Source organism: Globicephala melas, chromosome 12 (genome assembly GCF_963455315.2).
Source record: "Globicephala melas chromosome 12, mGloMel1.2, whole genome shotgun sequence".
NCBI classification, from domain to species: Eukaryota; Metazoa; Chordata; class Mammalia; order Artiodactyla; family Delphinidae; genus Globicephala; species Globicephala melas.
In genome coordinates, this window is record NC_083325.1 from 26,437,333 (window position 1) to 26,460,821 (window position 23,489).

At 41.4% G+C, this 23,489-nt stretch overlaps 1 pseudogene; it reads right to left on the bottom strand.

Moving 5' to 3' along the window:
- Positions 1–493: 493 nt before the first annotated feature.
- LOC132598278 (formin-binding protein 1-like) lies at positions 494–15,137 on the bottom strand (annotated as a pseudogene).
- Between the last annotated feature and the right edge of the window lie 8,352 nt (positions 15,138–23,489).

The following is a 23,489-nucleotide window of genomic DNA, read 5'->3' on the forward strand; positions in this document are numbered from 1 at the left end:
CAAAGGACAGATAATGGTTGGTGGAAAGCTCTGGGAAAACAAATCTGGTTCAAATCTGGAAATATGGAGAGAATCAGTCAAGGAGAAGCGGAAGTTGAAAAAAAACCGGCCTGGGAGCTGTCATGAGGGGCAGTGGCAAGTCCAAGTTAAGAGAAAGTCAACACTAGGAAATAAAGACAGCGATTCTCAACCTACTGCAAGTCACAACTACCTCGGGTATTTTAAAAATCCCCATACCTGGTCCCTGCCAGGTCTAAGAGACCAGCTAGCGAGGGGTGGGGAGAGTGGATTCCAGAGCCCAAGTTTAAGACAGACTCCCTTAGTGGCCCAGGAGTCGGGACCCACCCCCTACCCTAGATCCCTCACCTCTGCCCCCCAGACGGGTGAGGCCTGCCCTGCCCAGCCCCTTTTCCCTCTAGGGAGCTGCTGCACAGAGGGCAGGTGGCCAGCTCACCTCCGCCCCCACCGTCTAGGGGGAGCCACCCCCAGGCCCCTAATTGCGCAGAGTAAAGCGTGGCAGTGCGCGACGCCCCCCAGCCAGGTGCAGCTCCGACCTAACCTGGGCCGAGGGCACGCTGCCCTGGGCGGGATCCGACCCGGGAACCAGGCCAAGGAGCAGGGCCTCCACCAGCCGCGACGGTCTCGGGGGAGCAGAGCCGGCCGCCTTCCCGCCCTGCGCTTCCTTGCGACGACTCAGACACGCCGGCCGGCGCGCGGCGGAGACTCGGGCTGGGGTCCGTGGCCACGGCTCCGCGCCGCCGAAGACCCAGCTCCCTCCACCCCAACCTCTGCGGGGCTCCCGGCGCCCCTCGCCCGGCCGGCGGGGTCTCTGCTGCTCGCCCGCCGAGCCACGCTTTGGACGCCTTTTTATTTGCATTTGTTGTGGGGGTGAAGTCTGCCGTTAGGCACCTCATTTCACGGAAGTGAGCTCTTAGGCTGTGGTAAAATACCCTGACACTGTGGATTTATTTTTTAAAATTAATTATTTATTTTCGGCTGCATTGGGTCTTCGTTGCTGCGCGCGGGCTTGGGCTTTCTCTAGTTGCAGCGAGTCAGGGCTACTCTTCATTGCGCTGCGCGGGCTTCTCATTGCTGTGGCTTCTCTCGTTGCGGAGCACGGACTCTAGGCGCGCGGGCTTCAGTAGTTGTGGCTCCCGGGCTCTAGAGCGCAGGCTCAGTAGTTGTGGCGCACGGGCTTAGTTGCTCCGCGGCATGTGGGATCTTCCCGGTCCAGGGCTCGAACATGTGTCCCCTACGTTGGCAGGCGGATTCTCAACCACTGCACACTGTGAATTTAAAAGAACATTTATGCACTTTAATTTTTTGAGGAAAATATAATACTTATAAAAGAGGCAGATAAGAGGGTACAAGTAAAAGGTGCCAGATGGTTTCATTTCTTTTAGAATAAGAATAAAAACAAACAATCATGTTGATCTTTATTCAAACACAGTTTATTCAGAACCCAAGTGTCTATAGTAGTCTCATGTGTCTCATCCAGCAGGCAGCCTCTCCGGCAGTTATGAAAATAAAAAGGTCGTTAGGGAGGAGAATAATCAGCTAAACAAATGGATAAAAGAGTAAAAAGTTAAAACAACTGAAGTTCAGGTAATCACTTTAGGTTTTTGTTTTTTATAAGCAGTTTTTAGAACAGTTTATATTGAATATAAGTGTTTTTAGAACAGCTTTAGATTTACAGAAAAAAATGAGATAGTATGGAGAGTTCCTCTGTACCCCAGTTTCCCCTATTATTAACAGCTTACATTATTATGGTACATTTGTTAGTAAACCCCGATACTGATACAGTATTACAAATTAAAGCCCAAAGTTTAGTCACATTTCCATCGTTTTCCATAATGTCTTACCCAGGTATCCCCTCCACAGCACCACATTACTTTTAGTCGTACAGTCGCCTTAGGCTCCCCTCTCCCTCAAAACAGTTTCTCATAATTTCCTTGTTTTTGGTGACTCTTTAAACAGCAGTATATTCTGTGTGGCGAATTATAGATGTGTTTGATTGAAAGCATTTTTAAAAACAAAAACAAAACCACAAAAGGAGTCATAACCCAATTGGCCAATTGAAAGTTATTCTAAACATTTTGGCAACCATTAAATAATCACATGTTAGACACCACACCGAAAAAGTGCCCTAGCATTATTAAAAAGAAAACAAGTGCCCTGAGTTTTGGACCTCAGGAAGTAACAGCTTCCCCCAAACAGGGGGAGTTTAAAGAAATGCATTGTCTGGGGTGAGGTTTGGTAGATTTATAAACAAGGTTAGGGAGGAAAGACTTCAACACACACATTATTAACCTGTAAGTGAAACTGCAGAACATGCTTCGGGGCTTAGTAGAGCATAGGTTCTTCTGTCTCCACGCAGAAAGAATTCAGTGAGAGGCAGAATGACAGGTAAGGAAAGAGTTTATTAGACTAGGACCCTTGTGAGGGGTACAAGCAGGCAGGCAAGGGAGTGCTGCGCCGAAAGCTAGGCGGGCTACATTTTTATAATCAAAGGAAAAGCGGGGAGAGAAAGAAGACCACCTTCTTCCTCATTCTTCAGTAGATGTCAAGCTTCTGTTATCAGTTCCTCCTCCATGTCAGGCGGGGGAGTTTTCTTGTCCCTACATGGTCATGGTCAAACTGGGACTGTCATGGCACAATGGAAATGGGCAAAAAGGCAGTAACATATACTAAAGTATGGTAAATCATCTCAGGTTTCAGTATGTCATCTTTTCCCTGTATTTTTGTTTTTAATATGCTCAGAGGAGCATGTCCTAGGAATCATTAACTTACTGACCTCACTGGGCAGGATGTGGGTCTCAGTTCATCATTGTTTTATTGTTTGGGGGCATGTCTCATGCTTCTGTTGCATGGTTTTGTTGCTAAGCAAGCCTGCCTTCTTCAGTGATCATTAACTTACAGGGGTCTCCCACACTTTTTTTTTCTACTTACAGTCTCCTAGTGGGATTAACTATTTAATCACCTACTTTGTCCCTTCACTCTGTCCCTATCATAAGTGTGTTATTATTAACCTGTAAAATAAAGGAAGAAAACTTTATAATCAGGCTGAGATTCTTCTTCTTTTATTTAACAGAGAACTGTTGGAAGAAAAGAATATCTTGGGTGGAAAAGGAAATTCCTGTTGCTTTGGAAATTGTTCAATACCTTTCCTAATACTTCAGGCACTGACTAAAGGAACTGCAGCTACAAAATATCTTGAACTCTTTAGTCAATGTCCCATATCTCCATCTGTTTTTGGTGTGGAGGCAATGGCTTAAAATAATGATCATAAGTTTATGCACACAACACTTGCTCTATACAAACAAATCGAGCTATTTTCTGAATCAAATCTGCACAATCCTAAAGAATAAAAAAACTTCAAAAAACAGGATGTTTTTCAAGGCAGGCTTTTTAAAAACTAATGTTGACTTGGCCTGTTCTAGGCTTTTTCTGGTAGTTAACAATTTGGAAGTGAGCTCATAATCTGACATGAGAAGGTCAGATTATAATACCTTTGGTCTCCCATTCATTTGGTTAAATGCCAGAAGCAGTTAGTCCACTAGTTTAATGAGCATTACGGCTCATTAAAACAAATCTCCCTCATTTAAGGGTCAGCTGATTTTCTTGATGCAATACTTGAAAAGGAGAACTGAAGGAAACAATCCCCTGAAGCGGTCTGGATCAAGACAGGTGGCTTTATCAATATCATGTCAGTAAAGGCATAATAATGCAAAAGAAATTTTAATTATAAAATTTAAAAAATTATATATGTAGTTGTAAGTTGGGCTGTCATTAAGTACAGTCTGCTATATCTCACTTTGGTAGCCAGTATAAAATGTAAGCTGACTGCAGCTAACTTACCTTGAAACACAGGCAGCCCATCCAGAGCAACAAGTATGAGTCCCTCCTGCCATTTTCTGGTCCTCTGATATGAACTTATGAAATGAGCCCATAAAGTAGAGGCAAGAAGCTAATTTTCCTATCTAAATGTAGGAAAGACATGAATAAATATTTTTCAAAGCCAAAAAAAAAAAGGGTATGTCTCAACCTGACACCTTCCTTCTGACCCATTTATAGCTGGGTCTTTATTGAGGGTAATCAAACACTCGATTTGGTGGCTGACTATGCGTGTGACCAGTTTCACTATCCATCCTCCCGCTTCAGTGCCAATTTAAGAATGCAAATCCTATGTGGCCAGATTTCTTTAAAGATGGTGAGAAATGTTTATTTTATTCTGGCTAAAGTTAATCACATTTTCTGAAGTGGGCCCTTACATTTACTACTTTTTAAAAATTTCAGTAACTAAAAATTTAGATCTTAAAGATGGGAATGATTTAAAAATCTACCCTTTGGAAACAGTGTGCTGCGTTCTTAGTCTGTGTATGACTGTAGTTATCACCACACTGCATTCAAATTATAGCCCGGCCTGGGGAAGTGTGAGCTGAACACAGCTTCTCCTGCCACCAAACCTCCAGCTGAAACAGAACCTAGGTGACTGAGAAGTGGACATGTGCTGTTTTCATGTAAGTGTGTCTGTACAGCACTAGAATATCTGATCTGCAATTGGTGGAGAGCTCAGCTGGTGCCGTATGTAAAAATCAACAGGTTAATTGACCAAACTTTTATAGATTTCAATTAGTGGTTTGGGATCAAATAGACAGGCTGGGATAATCATGATGAACTAGCCATGATCTTAACCACATTTAAGCGTTTAGTACCAATGTAAGTATTTTCTTATTTACTTCTTTACTCAAGTAGGGTGAGATTTTATTTTGTTCATGATTTCCTCTAAGTGAATAGTGGTAAAGTTTAACAAACTAGCATAGTTCAATTTATTAAGTTACAAAATGTAACATTAGAATATGCTTCAATTTGTGGCAGACACTGTATATAAAGAAGAGATCAGGGCTTCCCTGGTGGCACAGTGGTTGAGAATCCGCCTGCCAATGCAGAGGACATGGGTTCAAGCCCTGGTCCGGGAAGATCCCACATGCCGCGGAGCAACTAAACCCGTGCGCCACAACTACTGAGCCTGCACTCTAGAGCCCGCGAGCCACAACTACTGAAGCCCGCGTGCCTAGAGCCCGTGCTCCACAGCAAGAGAAACCCCGGCAATGAGAAGCCCACACACCACAATGAAAAGTAGCCCCCGCTCACCACAACTAGAGAAAAGCCCACGTGCAGCAACTAAGACCCAACGCAGCCAAAATAAATAAATAAATAAATAAATAAATAAATTAATTAAAAGAAGAGATCAGGAGAGAGCAGAAGCACCCCCAAGATGCTGTGCTTTTTGATTCAGAAATAATGGTTAGAAGGTAGAATCCAAATTTTTTGTTATTTATAGATGTTGCCCAAGGAAGAAATGTTTATCAGATTTCAAATATTGTAAGTTGTAAATTGGTAGTTGGCAGCTTTGAATGTAAAACTTCAACTTAGCAGGAGAAACTTGACTAAGTCAAAACTCAAGGAAAGGAAAGTCAAGGAAAATTCGGGGTATGATGCCTAAAAGCTCACTATATGGCTGTATAAAAATATGTATTGTGGTGCTATCCAACCATCCAGTATTTTGAAGAACTTCCTGTAATAGTCACAGTTGTGGGTAGAAACAACTGTGTTTCAACAAACTCCAGTGTTGTTGAGGTGTTTTTATTTTAAGTTTTTAAAGTAATATTAAATACAGGCATACCTTGTTTTATCTCTCTTCACTTCATTGTGCTTCACAGATACTGCATTATTAGCAAATTGAAGGTTTGTGGCAACCCTGCATTGAGAAAATCTATAGGCACGATTTCCCTAACAGCATTTGCTCACTTTGTGTCTCTGTGTCACATTTTAGTAGTTCTTGCAATATTTCAAATTTTTTCATTATTACTATATTTGTTATGCTGACCTGTGATCACCGTGATCCTTGATGTTACTATTTTTTAAAAATTTTTATTGGGACTATAGTTGATTTAAAATATTGTGTTAGCTTCTGCTGTGCAGCAAAGTGAATCAGTTATAGATATACATATATCCACTCTTTTAAAAATTCTTTTCCAATATAGGTCATTACAGAGTATTGAGAAGAGTTCCCTGTGCTGTACAGTATGTCCTTATTAGTTATCTATTTTATATAGTAGTATGTGTATTTCAATCACAATCTCCCAATTTATCCCTCCCCCCTTTCCCTCCTGGTAACCATAAGTTTGTTTTCTACATCCGTTACTCTACTTCTGTTTTGTAAATAAGTTCATTTGTACACTTTTTTTTAGATTCTACATATAAGCGATATCATATGATATTTGGTTTTCTGACTTACTTCACTCAGTATGACAATCTCTAGATCCAACCATGTTGCTGCAAATGACATTATTTCATTCTTTTTTATGGTTGAGTTGATGTTACTATTGTAATTGCTTTGGGGAGCCACAAACTGCACCCATTTAAGACAGCAAACTAAAAAAACTAAATGTTGTGTATCTTCTGACTGCTCCACCTACCAGCTGTTCCCTGTCTCTCTCCCTCTCCTTGGGCCTCCCTATTCCGAGACACAACAATATTGAAATTAGACCAGTTAATAACCCTCCGGTGGCCTCTAAGTGTTCAAGTGAAAGGCAGAGTCACACATTTCTCACTTTAAATCAAAAGCTAGAAATGATTAAGTTTAGTGAGGAAGACATGTCAAAACCCAAGACAGGCTGAAGGCTGGGCCTCTTGTGCCAGTTAGCCAAGTTGTGAATGCAAAGGCAAAGCTCTTGAAGGAAATTGAAAGTGCTACTCCAGTGAACACACAAATGATAAGAAAGTGAAACATACTTATTCTGATATGGAGAAACTTTTAGTGGTCTGGATAGAAGATCAAACCAGCCACAACATTCCCTTAAGCCAAAGCCTAATCCAGAGCAAGGCCCTAACCGTCTTCAATTCTATGAAAGCTGAGAGAAGTGAGGAAGCTGCAGAAGAAAAGTTTGAAGCTAGCAGAGGTTGGTTCAGGAGGTTTAAGGAAAGAAATCATCTCCATAATATAAAAGTGCAAGGGGAAGCAGCAAGTGCTGATGTAGAAGCTACAGCAAGTTATCCAGATCTAGCTAATTCATGAAGGTGGCTACACCAAACAACAGATTTTCAATGTAAATGAAACAGTCTTATATTGGAAGAAGATGCCATTTAGGACTTCCATAGCTAGAGAGGAGAAATCAATGCCTAGTTTCAGAGCTCTCTTGCTGGGGCTAATGCATCTGGTGGCTTTATGGTGAAACCAATGTTCATTTACCATTCTGAAAATCCTAGGGTCCTTAAGAATTATGCTAGATCTACTCTGCCTGTGCTCTGCAAATGGAACAATAAAGCCTGGATGACAGCACAGCTACTTACTACATGGTTTCCTGAATATTTTAGGCCCACTGTTGAAATCAACTGCTATTAAAAAAAATAGATTCCTTTCAAAATATTATTATTCATTGACAATGCACGTGGTCACCCAAGAACTCTGAGGGAGATGTACAATGAGATTAATGCTTTTTTCATGCCTGCTAACACAACATCCATTCTGCAGTCCATGGATCAAGGGGTAATTTTGACTCTCAAGTGTTAGTACTTAAGAAATACATTTTGGATTTTGTTAGGCATAGTTGATTTTAACTAAACAAGAGAAACCTGGTAATATCTATTAAAATTAAAATTCAGATAGAAAAAGAGGATTACATTTTGTAAGGCTATAGCTGCCATAGATAGTGATTCCTCTGATGGATCTGGGCGAAGTCAGTTGAAAACCCTCTGAATTGGAAAGGATTCACCATTCTAGATGCCATTAAGAACATTCATGATTCATGGGAAGAGGTCAAAATATCAATATTAACGGGAGTTTGGAAGAAGTTGATCCCAACCCTCACAGGTGACTTTGAGGGGTTCAAGACTTTCATGGAGGAAACAAAAAAAAAAGGTGTGGGACTTCCCTGGCAGTCCAGTGGTTAAGACTCTGCGCTTCCAATGCAGGGGGCGGGGGTTCGAGCCCTGGTTGGGGAACTAAGATCCCACATCCCATGCAGGGCAGCCAAAAAAAAAAAAAAAAATTAAGTTATATATGTTGTTCTTTCAGACATAATGCTATTGCACACTTACTATAGTATAACGTAAACATAACTTTTTTTTTTCATTTGTGCGGTACGCGGGCCTCTCACTGTTGTGGCCTCTCCCATTGCGGAGCACAGGCTCCGGATGCGCAGGCTCAGCGGCCATGGCTCACGGGCCCAGCCGCTCTGCGGCATGTGGGATCTTCTCAGACCGGGGCACGAACCCGTGTCCCCTGCATCAGCAGGCGGACTCTCAACCACTGCGCCACCAGGGAAGCCCCGTAAACATAACTTTTATATGCACTGGGAAACCAGAGAAATTCGTGTGACTTTATTATCATATTCGCTTTATTGCAGTGGTCTGGAACCAAACTTGCAATGTCTCCAGGGTATGCCTGTATACATCTTAGCACCTTTGGCATTTTTGTCCAAATAGACTTTGACAAATAAAGTATGAATATAACCCTTTTCATCTTCATTTCTCCAAATGCAGAATCACCTTCATTTTCCTCTATAACATACAATGTTTCTGCTTCAACTGCTGAAAGAATTCCTTCATTCTGACCTTCAAATATGTAGAGAATTTTACAAGTCCCTGTGGGGGGGAATATGTTCCTTGTCATCGAATTTATTATTAAAAGTCATGACCAGACCTGCACCTCACTCTCCTGACTTTGCTCCTCTGTGTAACTGGTGTCTGTATTCTTCCAGTCTTGTGCACAGTTATTTGGGACTGAGATTTTTATGCATTACACTCTGTTGTCAGGCCTCTTCACTTGGTGCTGAGAGCCTGCCTTCAACCTCAGCTAGCCAGACTTCAAGGTTCTGGGCCTCTCGTCACAGTTTTCCTACGTATATGTATATATGTATATGAAACTCTCTCTCTCTCTCTCTCTCTCTCTCTCTCTATATATATATATATAGTTAATTTGTGACCCAAACTGGCTGGATCTCCCATTTGAGGATTCATTAGACAGTCACTCTTCATCTTTGTTATACCATCTCTGATCCATTTCCATCTGGATTTCTTTATTTAATTCATTGACTTTCTTTATATAGCTTTTTCCTTCTTTGTTGAGATGAAAGATTGCTGAAACCCTCTGGTGTTGCCCCCCACCACCACGCTTTAGGTTTTTAAAGTGAATTTGGGGTTTGAAGATCATGAACTCATTGAAGCAATGAGTACCCTTTACTGTGTGGGAAACATTTATTTTTATGAACAGCCATAACTTTCCTTTGGATTTGCTATCAGATTTGACCTCTGTTTTGTCTACTCTGGAATTTTAAACACGATGATCAGACACAGTACACTTCATTGGCTGAGTGTCTTCCTCAGATGTCTCCAGGAGGCTCAAACTCTGACTTGAAAGTTTCTGTTACCAACTATGACATTTATCTGATCATTGACTCAGCTGACTTAACTATGGTATCCAAGCATTTCCCACTGATTACTATTGCCTGTTGATCAACATCTGCATGTCTTCATTGATCCTCCAATTCTCACTGTCCTTCTTTCTTCCATCTCTTGTATTTTCTGAAGGATGTTGGATATATGAGGATGGTAATATGCATGCAGGTCCCGGTCCAGTTTCTTGAAGACTTGGTGAGTAATCTGCTTTGCTGTCCTCTGCTATTGGTGATACTTTTGAGTTTGTTGGTGTGCCTTTTCAACACCTACCTTTTAAACACTCCTGTCAGCGTGATTTTTTTTTTTTCCAAAATACTGCTGTGTTCTGTCAGTCTTTTGGAATCTCACACATACCGTCGTTTACTTGATTTACGTTGCTTCCAGCAAGTGTCTATCGGTGGCTCTCTTTTGTGCATCACGAAAAGTGCGATATCCACTCCTGCTCTGGTCTTGAACACAGCCCGCTAACTCCACGGTGACCTGTGAGGTCAAGTTCTCCAAGGTAAATGCATGGTTGCCCAGCGTGACCGCTCATTTCGCTCACAGGGTGGGAAGGAACGCTTTACATGACGAATATACTTGTATTCTTCCTCCTTCCAGTTCTTTTTAGGTTGGTATTTCTTCAAAAGATTCCTGAGTTGCTTTGTAAAGCTGAGTTCAGTCTGTCGTTTCCCTGACAAATGTGATGTATTTCTCAAGAATACCAACTCCTCACTGCTTGTGTTTTCCTAAGTCGAACGGATCCCCGAGCTCGGTGCCCCAGTCCGGGCGCAGGGGCGGTTAGAGGCTCCCCGCGGCGGGCGCGCCGCCCGCATCCTGCTGGGTCTCCCCCACGGCCCCCCCGCCCCGCTCCGGGTAGATCCGCACTAAGATCGCTCCACCCACCGCCCGCCGTGGCCTCTTGTGTGCTTTAGCTTGTAAATGACCCGGATGTTCTCCCGAGTCCGGAAGCGCGCGCTCAAGCTTTGTCCGGGCGAATGGCGCACGGGCCCGGAGGGAAAGACCGAGGGGTACGGACGTCGCCTGTCAACGCTACCCTGGCCCTGGACCTAGCAGGATGGAGCGCTCCAGAGGGAGGTCCGACGAGTCTCTGGGATGCAGCATCCTGGGAGGAGCCCGGAGGTCCAAGAGGCCCTCTCATGTAAGAAAGGAGTTGGCCCGTGGGTGGTCCCAGAGCGCTTCTGGTAACAGGGCCCCTGGAACACTATTGGGTCTTCCCGCTGGCACCTCAAGCCAGACTTACCTCTGCCTCCTCATTCCATTCTCTCTCGACCACCCATAAACCAGACTGTACCGCCCAACCTGCTCGCCCTCTTCTGGTAGAGGTGGACCAAAGCCAAAGCCAAGCATAAAATGGAATGCCATCATCTGAGAATTAACTTCAGAGATAATTAACGTCAGTAATCTGATGTTTTATGGTTAAAAATTCAACTAAAAAACTTAAAATTATATACTGGGTTGTACAGACAACATCTCAGATGTGTCAGGCTTAGATCGTTCCTGTGGTCCTTATATTACACATTTGTGGAATGAAAAAAATGTTTATGTTCATGTCATGCTATTGCATCATTATCATTAACTTTAATTCACGACGGAGATTTTTCAGTAAAATTTTCTAGAAGGAACTTTGTTCCTAGGATTCATAGCTTGAATAGACATTTTAAAAACCCTTTGTTTTTTGCTAAAAATTAGTTGGCAGACTATAAGCTATCTTTTGTTTAAAATTTTAGCTTCCTCAAAAAGCCAGAAAAAGAACTACAAAATTAACCAAATAAAGAACACGGAAGGAAATGATAACCATAAAAGCATAAATTAATGAGGTAGGAAACAAAAGATAGTGAAAATAATAAATCAAAATGCTGGTTCTTTTGGAAAAAATTAACAAGATCAACAAACCAGTAGCTAAACTAATTGAGAAAAAAGGGAAGAAAGCACAAAAATACAAAATATAAAGGGGCATAGGGGAATTAACCATTGAAACAGAGGAAACTAAAAAAATATATGAGACTACTTTGTACAACTTTATGCAAATAAATTTCAAACTACAGATGAAATCAATAATTTCAGAGGAGAATACAGTTTCCCAAAATTGACCCTCATGGAGAGAGAAAACATTAACAGACCAATCTCCATAAAATAATAGAGAAATTTATCAAATAAATACACCATATATAGGAGAATTCTATCAAATCCTTAAACACCAGACAAGCCTAATACTACACAAATTATTCCAGGAACTAAAAGATGAAAGGAAATAGCCAAATCCTTTTGCAAAGCAAGTATATCAATTAATATAAATTAATTAATAAAATTAAACCTGTTTTAAAAATCCTAAGGGATCCACAAAGAACTATTAGAACTAGTAAATGAGTTCAGCAAGGTTGCAGGATACAAGATCAATATACAAAAATCAATTGTACTTCTATACACTGACAGTGAATAATCTGAAAATAAAATTAGAACAATTCCACATACAATAGCATAAAAAGAATAAAATACTTAAGAATAAATTTCCCAAAATGAGTTTAGGATTTGTACACTGAAAACCACAAAACATTATTGAAAGAAACTGAAGAAGTTCTAAACAAATGGAAAGACACCATGGATTAGAATATTGTTAAGATGGCAATACTCTCCAAATTGATCTATAGATGCAACACAATCTCTATCAGAATTCCAGCTGCCTTTTTTTGCAGAAATTGACGAGCTGATTCTAAAATTCATATGGAAATATAAGGGGCCTAGATTAGCCAAAACAGTATTGAAAAATAAGTTGGAGAATTTGTACTTCCCAATTTCAAAACTTACTACAAGGCTACAGTAATCAAGACAATGAGGTACTGGTATAAGGATAGAAATAGAGATTAATGGAATAGAATTGAAAGTTCAGAAACAAACCTTTACATTTATGGTCATTTGATTTTCAGCAAAGGTGCCAAGACAATTCAAGGTGGAAAGAATAGTCTTTTCAACAAATATCGCTGGGACAACTGGATATCCAGATGTACAATAATAAAGTTGGACCCCTTCCTCACCCTGTACAGAAAAATTAATTCAGAATCTATCATAGACCTAAGTGTAAGAGCTAAAATTATAAAACTCTTAGAAGAAAACATGGAAGTAAATTTCTGTGACCTTAGGTTAGACAAAGCCTTCTGATATATGACACTAAATGCAAGTGAGAAAAGAAAAATAAATTGGAATCCATCAAAATGAAAAACTTTTGTGCTTCAAAGACACCATCAAGAAAGTGAAAATACAATTCAAAAGTGGGAGAAAAAAGTTGTAAATAAAGGACCTGGACCTATGTCTCACACCATACACAAGAAAAATATGCAAACGATCAGAGGTCTAAATGTTAAAGATGTAATCACACAAGTAGTAGAAGAAAGCTTATATAAAGAATTCATACAACCCAACAATAAATACAGATAACCCAATTTAAAACTAGGCAAAAGATTTGAATATCTCCAAAGAAGATACACAAATTGCCAAAAGCACATGAAAAGATTCTCAGCAGAATTAGCCATTAAGAAAATGAATATCAAAACTACCATGAAATTGCACTTCACACCCACTAGCATTGCTAGAATAAAAAACATGAACAATAACAAGTTTGGAGAGAATGTGGAGACATTGGAACTCTTATACATGCTGGTGGTGCAGCTGCTTTGGAAAACTGTCTGACAGTTTCTCAAACAGTTAAACATAGAGTTACCATATGACCCAGCAATTCCACTCCTAGGTATCTACCCAAGAGAAGTAAAAACATATGTGGACACAAAATCTTGTACATGAATGTTCATAGCTTTGTTCATAACAGCTAAAAAGTAGAAACAATACAAATGTCCATCAACTGATGAATGGGTAAACAAAATGTGGTATATTTATACAATGGAATACTATTAAGCCATAAAAATGAATGAAGTACTAATACATGCGACAATGTGAATGAACCTTGAAATCATTCTATCAAGTGAAAGAAGCCAGACACACAGATTATATGATTCCATTTACATGAAAATTCCTGAGTAGACAAATTCTTAGAAAAAGAGAGTAGATAGGGTTAGGGATAAGATGTGACTGCTAATGGGTATGGAGTTTCTTTCTGAGGTGATGAAAATATTCTGGAATTATATACTGTTGATCCACACACACTTTATGAATATACTAAAAACCACTGAATTGTACACTTTAAAAGGGTGAGCCTTACTCTTTGTGAGTTATATCTCAGTAAAGCTGTTAACTTTTATAACCCATATAAAAGTGGAGGTAAGGGAATAAGAAAGAAACCTATAAATTGATAAGGAATTATTTCCAGTTTATGTTGTTAAGATATAAAAGTGCAATCAACTGGAAGCAACCCAAATGTCCATGAACCAGTAGAGGGATAAACAAATTTTTCTAGCCACACAACAAAATAGTACACAACAATAATAAGGAAAAGAACAAGTAGTACTTTTAACAACAGTTATGAATCTCACTTTCATTATGCTAAGTGAAAGAGGCCAGATGATACAAAGGGCTAAATACCGTCTGATTCCATTTCTATGATAGTCTAGAAAAGGTAAAATAATAGAGAGAGGAATTAAATCTGTGTTTGCCAGAGGCTGGGAGTGGAAGAAGAAGATTGACTGCAAAGGGACAGGGAACTTATTGGGGTGCTGGACATGTTCTGTATCTTGATTTTGGTGGTGGTTACCTAGTTTGATAGCATCAATCAAACTGTACACTTAAAAGGAGTGAATATATCATACTTCAATAAACCTTCCTTTTAAAAAAACACAAAAGTTTGAAAGTATATTTCATATGCTGGCTTTTGTGTAAGTAAGGGAAATAAAAGTCTATATTGTGTCTGCTTATTTTTGTAAAAGGAAAGATTGGAAAGATAAACCAGAAATTTAATGAAACTGGCTTACCTAGAGGGGCTAGGTGGGAATGGAGAGAGAGGAAGAGAGAAAAGAATGAGACTTTTCTGAATACATCTTTTTCATATAGTGTTGACTTTTTAACTGTTAATATTTTACATATTCAAAAAATAAATCGATGAGGATGGGGAAAATACTTAACATTTAAAAATGAACCTAGTTGAAAGTCAAATTGATAACAAACTCATTTATACAGAAGAAAAAAATATGATTAGTTCAAGTAACTTTGAACACCGTCCTTTTAATTGGACATATTCTGAGAATAAGAAAAAATCTACAAAGAAATCTTGACTTTTACTTGATATTTTTGTTGTTGGTAGTGGTATAAGTGTAACAACTCTGAAACTATTTTGTGTGTATTGTAGGATTGAGCAAATGACTAAATACATCAATAATGTTGGGAGTGAATGTTTTCACTGTGGAAAAAGAGATATTGAGAGAGAGAATTAGCCCCTGACAGCTGGGAGCTGACCTGGCACCGGAGGTAGGCTGTGGTGTTTATTAAAAGTAAAAATTTCACAGAACACCAACGTCAGGGAAGGCCACTCTGTGATGGTGATGGATCCAAATAAAAAGAGGGCCACCTCATAATCGTGTCCAAACACAGACAAAAACTTGAACATTGTTTAAAACCACAAAAATGGCCTAACCCTGTGATTGGTAGCCTTGTTCCCATGCTTCTCTCCTCTTTCTAGAAAAGAATTAAGATACCTGCCCATAGAGTTAGCCCTGCCTCCTTACAGCCATATCCAGAGCAATGTGCACTCCCTCAAACCTTCCTCCATAATCACCCAACACAAGCCCAAATCCTGCTAAGTCCTTTCTGACACCCTCCCCCTGGGACGTCGCATGGCTCCTCAAGTTGAGCAGTTTCCCTGTTGCAACAGGTCATAAATCTAACTTCGTTTAACTGTAGGTGTGCTCCTGGTGGCCTTTAGCTGATGAAGGAAATTTACAATACAGATGTGGAACACAGAATGGAGAGGAAAAGCCCTGTGGTGTTAGAGGGGAATTAGGGTTATCTATTTGAGCTCATGATTTTTTAAAAAAATCTGTTCATGTATCTCCTAAATCTGTCAACTGAAAGGGCTGGGAAGCGATACTCCAAGTAGCACTGGACATGACTATCTCCCAGATTTTGATTTCTAAATATTTTCCATTTTAAAAGAACCAGGGCTTCTTGGAGAAATGGCTGATTCCAGAACTGGGGCAGGGAAAGTGTGAGATAAGCCTGGAATATATTGTGTGACAGAAAACAAGAAAACACTTGAATGATGAGCACATATCAAAGGTCACAGGCATGAGCTTGAGGGGCTGCCACTGGTTAAAGTAGAGACAACTTGTGTATCAAAAATGACTAGTTTAAAAACATGCAATTATAAATAAGAATCTACGAGTTCATAGTACTACTAATATTACTATGAATAATACAAAAGGAGGGAGAAGGACAAGTGCTTTTTTAAAATAGAAGAATGCCAACCAATAAATGTAGGAATTATAACATTGGAAAATTACCATTTTTGTAACAACCATGGTTAATAGTTGATTCGCACAAGAATCAATGGAGGACTTCCCTGGTGGCACAGTGGTTAAGAATCCGCCTGCCAATGCAGAGGACACAGGTTCGAGCCCTGGTCCGGGAAGATCTCACATGCCGCAGAGCAACAAAGCCCATGTGCCCCAGCTACTGAGCCTGTGCTCTAGAGCCCGCAAGCCACAACTACTGAGCCCGCGTGCCACAACTACTGAAGCCCGCGCGCCTAGAGTCCGTGCTCCACAACAAGAGAAGCCACCCCAATGAGAAGCCCGCGCACTGCAGCAAACAGTAGCCTCTGCTCACCACAACTAGAGAAAGCCTGCGTGCAGCAATGAAGACCCAACGCAGCCAAAAAAAAAAAAAAAGGCAAAGTGCAGCAGAGATTCATAAAAGTGTCTTTTCACAATGAATTCCAGAAATTGCAATTATGTCTGTCTTTTTTTTTCAAGACTGATTCTAGTGGGTTTGATTTGTCTCCAAGTTAAAAGTTTTAAACATACAATTCAAAGTGGCCACACAGAATGATGGAATTGAAATAATATGTCTATTTCTTCATCGTTACATTTTATTGTGGGGACTGTATTTCAAATGTACAATTTAAAGCAGGGTATGGCGGGAGGGAGTAATTAGAGGCATTAAGGAGCTAAAAGCCAGAACCAAAGATTCAGAACCTTTACAAATTCACTCTTAAAACATGGCGGCTAATGAAATGTGAACTTAAAATATACAGTGGAATATTATTTGGCCTTAAAAAGCAGTGAAGGGCTTCCCTGGTGGTGCAGTGGTTGAGAGTCCGCCTGCCGATGCAGGGGACACGGGTTCGTGCTCCGGTCCGGGAAGATCCCACATGCCGCGGAGCGGCTGGGCCCGTGAGCCATGGCCGCTGAGCCTGCGCGTCCGGAGCCTGTGCTCCACAACGGGAGAGGCCACAACAGTGAGAGACCCGCGTACGGCGGAAAAAAAAAAAAAAAAAAGGAGTGAAATTTTGACACATTCTATTCCATGGATGGATCTTGAAGACATTAATGCAAAGTGAATTAAGCCAGACGCAGAAGGACAACTATTGTATGATTCCACTTCTATGAGGTACCTAGGTAGTCAAATTCATAGAGAGGGAAAGTAAAAAGATGGTTGCCAGGGGCCGGGAGGGGAGGATGAGGAGTTATTGCTTAGTGGGCACAGAGTTTTTGTTTGGGATGATGAAAAAGTTCTGGGGATGGATGGTGGAGACTGCACAACAATGTGAATGTAATTAATGACACTGAACTGTAAACGTGTAAATAGTTAAAATAATAAACTTTATTTGATGTACATTTTACAATAAAAAATAAATTGGAAAAATTGCTAAGTAAACAGAAACCAAGGGGAAAACTCACTTTAACCCAAATAATAGTAATAATTAAAAAAAAAAAAAGCATGCTGCTGAGTCTGCGTGTCAGGGGCTGACTTGGTACTAATTTACCTGCAGAATGTAATGTTTATTAAAGAGTAATTTTTAAATGTGCTAATCTGCAGGGAGATCAGCTTGGTGCTTTGTGACCACCTAGAGGGGTGGGATAGGGAGGTTGGGAGGGAGATGCAAGAGGGAAGAGATATGGGGATATATGTATATGTACAGCTGATTCACTTTGTTATACAGCAGAAACTGACACACCATTGTAAAGCAATTATACTCCAATAAAGATGTTAAAAAAAAACATGAAATGTTAACATCAAAAAAAATAATTAAAAAAAAAGTGCTAATCTGAAGGTTCTTTATTGTTAAAACAGTAACCACAACAACTGTTAGACCCACAATGTGGGCTCCTTGGGGAGGCCATCTGCAAGCGCCCGCTGAAAGCAAAGACCCAGCCTGGGGACTCCGGGCCGCCTATGACGTGAAGTTTCTCCACCGCGCTTCTCAGTGCTCACCCAGCAGACAAAACACACGTTAATGCAATTAAAGTGTCAATTCCAGCAATAAAAAGAAACGAGCTATCAAGCCACGAAAACACATGAGGAAACTCAAATGAATATTGTAAGTGAAAGAAGCCAATCCGAAAAGGCTGCACGCTGTGGGATTCCAACTATATGACATTCTGGAAAAGGCAGAACTATGGAGGCAGTGAAAAAAGATCAGTGTTGGCAGGGGTTGGAGGGGAGGAAGGGATGAACAAGGTGGCACACAGGATTTTTAAGGCAGTGAAACTATTCCGTAGGATGCTGCAATGGTGGATACATGTCATCACACGTTTGTTAAAACCCGTAGAGTGTACAATACAAAGAGTGATCCCTAATGTAAACTATAGACTTTGGTTCATTATTTTGTATCAATATTGACTCACCTATCATAACAAATGTACCACACTAATGCAAGATGTTAGTAATAGGGGAAATTGGGGAGGATGGGGTGGGTATAGGGGAACTCTCTACTTACTAATATATTTTTCTGTAAACCTAAAACTGCCCTACAAATAAAGTTTATTAATTTAAAACAAAGCATTATTTCACTTTTCCTTTTTTGTACATTAATATTTACCTCATTTATTGCCTTAGCAATGACATTGTTTAGAATTGCCAATGCATAGGGACAGTAAAAACCAGCCGGACATTTTAGTCTCCAGTGAGGTCCTCTGCTCTGAACTGGCTTGGATGTCTGGGCCTGGCGGTGTGTGCCCAGCACCCAGCACAGTAGTTGCTGAGAGCAAGGCGTTCGGTGCTGGCTATGGACTGAGTGGATCTGAGACTTGTGGGCTGTGGGCCTACAGCTTTTGCTCAGGGTTCCGAATGTAAACATGGCTGAAGAGTTGAAATGTTTTTGCAGAAGTGATTCCTCAGCCAATGAGGAGGAGGTTAATCTCCAGAACTTGGACTTCTTGATCAAATGAGCCTGCAATGCCTTGAAGGTAGCAATTCCACCTGACCTCATTCAGAACATTTTTCTTCCCATAGACCTTTTTTTTTTTTTTGCGCGGTACGAGGGCCTCTCACTGTTGTGGCCTCTCCCGTTGCGGAGCACAGGCTCTGGACGCGCAGGCTCAGCGGCCATGGCTCACGGGCTCCGCCGCTCCGCGGCATGTGGGATCTTCCCGGACCTGGGCACGAACCTGTGTCCCCTTCATCGGCAGGCGGACTCTCAACCACTGCGCCACCAGGGAAGCCCTTCCCATAGACCTTTGATTACTGATTCAGAACCGTTTATTCTGTGTCCTTTATTGGGAACTCCGTATTTTTTTTTTTACATCTTTATTGGGGTATAATTGCTTTATAATGGTATGTTAGTTTCTGCTTTATAACAAAATGAATCAGTTATACATATACATATGTTCCCATATCTCTTCCCTCTGTGTCTCCCTCCCTCCCACCCTCCCTATCCCACCCCTCCAGGCGGTCACAAAGCACCGAGCTGATCTCCCTGTGCTATGCGGCTGCTTCCCACTAGCTATCTATTTTACGTTTGGTAATGTATATATGTCCATGCCTCTCTCTCGCTTTGTCACAGCTTACCCTTCCCCCTCTCCACATCCTCAAGTCCATTCTCTAGTAGGACTGTGTCTTTATTCCTGTCTTACCCCTAGGTTCTTCATGACATTTTTTTTTCTTAAATTCCATATATATGTGTTAGCATACGGTATTTGTCTTTCTCTTTCTGACTTACTTCACTCTGTATGACAAACTCTAGGTCTACTCACCTCATTACAAATAGCTCAATTTCATTTCTTTTTATGGTTGAGTAATATTCCATTGTATATATGTGCCACATCTTCTCTATCCATTCATCTGTGGATGGACACTTAGGTTGCTTCCATGTCCTGGCTATTGTAAATAGAGCTGCAGTGAACATTTTGGTACATAACTCTTTTTGAATTATGGTTTTCTCAGGGTATATGCCCAATGGTGGGATTGCTGGGTCATATGGTAGTTCTATTTGTAGTTTTTTAAGGAACCTCCATACTGTTCTCCATAGTGGCTGTACCAATTCACATTCCTACCAGTAGTGCAAGAGTGTTCCCTTTTCTCTACACCCTCTCCAGCATTTATTGTTTCTAGATTTTTTGATGATGGCCATTCTGACTGGTGTGAGATGAATGTAGTTTTGATTTGCATTTCTCTAATGATTAATGATGTTGGGAATTCTGTATTTTCAAGAGGCATTTCATTGCTCTGTTCTCATAGTCTTTTATGGGCTTGTGCATCTCCCTATGTAATCTTTTGTGTTAAATAGCTGTTTCCTGATATACCTTAGTTATTCTGTTCTCAGCATATCAGTCGTGCTTTCAGCATCGATACTATTTAGTCTATTATCGAGGAATCTTGCTTTTGTTGAGTGAGATATTCTTTTTATTTATCTATTCATTTATTTATTTATTATTGAAGTGTAGTTGATGTACAATATTATATAAGTTACAGGTTACAGTACAGTGATTCACAATTTTTAAAGGTTATACTCCATTTATAGCTATTATAAAATATTGGCTATATTCCCTGTGTTGTACAATATACACTTGTAGCTTTTTTCTTTTGAGAATAGATTGCAATCACTGTCTAACCTTCTGTATTTCTTGCAAAGGATTCATTGCTAGTCTCTGAATTAATGTTTGAGGTTCTTTGTGCAGTAAAAGTTTTTCTTTGGTTTCAGAAAACTCGACTTCCTGTTTATTCATACTTCCTTGAGTAAAATCTTGTTGATCTTTTTGTTCTTATTGATAATTTATTTGGAGTAGTTTTATAGTTTATGTAAATATTTTAATGGATTTTAAAAGGAGTGAGTTCTTGGGGGTATTATTTGCACTACCATTAGCCTGAGAGCACTTTCATATGTGAGAAGCCACCTGGCCGGGGTGGGGGCAGGCACTGAGGAGATCATAGGACAAGGACACCGAATGGGCTGTGAACTGGGGCCATGTCCTGCAGGGCCTTCGGACGGAGTTAGGGAGTTGCACCTTACCCTGTGAGCTGTGCCAAATGGAGAGCAGTGAGGAGTATTACCGGGAAATAGTATCATCCTCTTTGGTTTAAGGAAGATTATCTAGGTAAGGAGATCAGCTTTGGTGAGGTGAGCAGAGAGACAAAATGGGCGCTAGAATGCAGACTTTCCAATATTGTTACTTTTGAAAAGCTCTAAAAAGCACAAGTCTTCCTGCAGAGCCACCTTGTCCTATGCCTCTTGTACTCATAGACCTGCAGGCTGCCAGCCATACCTTAAGCTCAGCTTGTGGGTAGATTCCTGCCAGTGAGAACAATGTGTATCCCTTGGATGCATGGCTCTTAAGGTGCAGAAGAAGCAGGGGTATATTTGGACAGGGCTCAGGCTTCGGTGTCAGACACACCTGGTTTGAGTCCGGATTCTGCCACTTCCTAGATGATGGTCATAGGCAAGTCACTTAATCTTTCAGAAAGTTCTCATTTTTAGACCAAAGTATGAGAGGCCTCTTCCCTGGGCCCCTGGCTTTAGAAGGCCCTGCTGTGGTCCTCTCCTGCCCACAGGGAATCTATGCCAATGATCAAGGCCCACATGTTAGTCTATGTGAATGGTGCCCCCCAGACTTGTGCAGTGCACATCCTGTGCAACTGCCCAGTGTGGACTGCTAATAATAGTGAAAAGAGGAGACAGGATTGAGGACACTAAGGGGGTAAAATCCAGCCTTGGCTGGTGTCAGGATGTGACCAGTAGAATGACTGGGCCATCAACAGCCAGAGGAAAATATGGCAGAGACTTGAGAGGTCAATTTTAGGTGTGTTAAGACTTTGGCCCTGCCAAACAGCCATCCAGAGCTATCCAGCAGCCCAAACTCATGAGGGTCTCAGGGCTTGACACAGCTTTGGAAATCACTGGCATCAGGGTCATGGTTGAGGCCTGGTGGCTGAGCAAGGCCTCTGAGGGAAAGCCTATAGGTCATGGTGAGGATTGAGCCTATTCTCCTGGGGGGCATATGTGTTTAATGGACATGAGGGCAAAAAGGGGCCATGAGAAGAGCAGAGGGCTTTAAGGTTCTGGGATAATGGGACGTCACTGGTGGTACATCCCAGGAGTAGAGGGTTTTGAGAGATCAGTGAAGACAGAATCATTTGCCTAGAAGACAGTTCTTTCTGGAGGAACAAAGACACAGTGAGTGAGTAGTGTGGATGTTGAAGCCAGGAGGTTGTCTACACCTGCAGAAACGTGGTGGTGATAGGAAGCAGGGAGAAAGGCGGTGAGCTTGAGGGCAGAGCAGGATCAGGCCGACAGTCCTGAGAGCACGGTGAGGGGAGGAGCTGCAGAAAGAGGATAGTTGATGAGGCATGTCAGAGGGGAAGCAAAGGGTGCAAATCAAGAGAAAATGTCCGGGGGGAGGGGAGTAGTCCCAAGGAGTAGGAGTCAATGTGTGCGAAGAAAAGAGACAAAATAGGGAAGATGTTTGAAGGGTAGGGAAGGGGTATTGGGCCTGGGTTTGGGCTTGCTGGCAGAGGAAGAGAGCAGGTATCTGTCAAGGCTTCTGCAGGTGGGAGTCAGGGTAGCATTGGAAGCATCTAGATTTTTTTTTTTTTTTAAGGAGATGTTGGGGGTAGGAGTTTATTAATTCATTCATTTTTGGCTGTGTTGGGTCTTCGTTTCTGTGCGAGGGCTTTCTCTAGTTGCGGCAAGTGGGGGCCACTCTTCATCGCGGCGCGCGGGCCTCTCACTATCGCGGCCTCTCTTGTTGCGGAGCACAGGCTCCAGACACGCAGGCTCAGTAGTTGTGGCTCACGGGCCTAGTTGCTCCGTGGCATGTGGGATCTTCCCAGACCAGGGCTCAAACCTGTGTCCCTTGCATTGGCAGGCAGACTCCCAACCACTGCGCCACCAGGGAAGCCCTGGATCTAGATTTTGATGAAGCTTTGATTATGTCTTCTATGGTGTCTTCTATGTGTGGTCCTCTTGTGTCTTCTGTGGTGTGCTTGTATCTCTGACGGGAACGTGCGCTGTTACATGTGTTTAATGTATTTCAGCTGATCCCCCGCTCCCTAAGGGTATCAATTCATTTCTTCTTACAGGACAATGAGTGCCTGTTATTTTCAGAGTACAATGGGAGACATAAAATGACTAACAGCTCTCCTAGGTTAAGCAGCCTACAAGAGCATCAGCAGAACTTGTGATAAGGTTGTTGAACAAGTTTGCATAGCTAGCTATGTAGGGTTAAACAATATGGACAAAATTAAGATTCAACACTGGCGGGGAGGATGGGTTCAACAGCCCATTTAGGATGGTTAAGGTTCAAGTGCCGTGTGTAGAAGTAAAAACACAAGATGAATTGCATAAAGGCTGGAGCTCGGGAGCCTGACTTGGCAGTCGTTCACATAAGAGGTCGCTCTGTGGTCCATAACTGAGTCTTGGACTCTTTAGTGACTTAAAGCTTTGTATATGCCCAGAGTGATAACGATAGCTTCTATACCTGCCACATCTCAGATGGCTGGTACTTTTACTCCTCTAGTATTTCTTCTTGATCCTCATATCCATATTATGTGGTGTTATTAGCCTGCTTTACAGACAAAGAAAAGGACACAGGGAGATGAAACAGCTCATCTCACGTCACACAACTGGGAAGTGAGGGAGCCATGTTCTT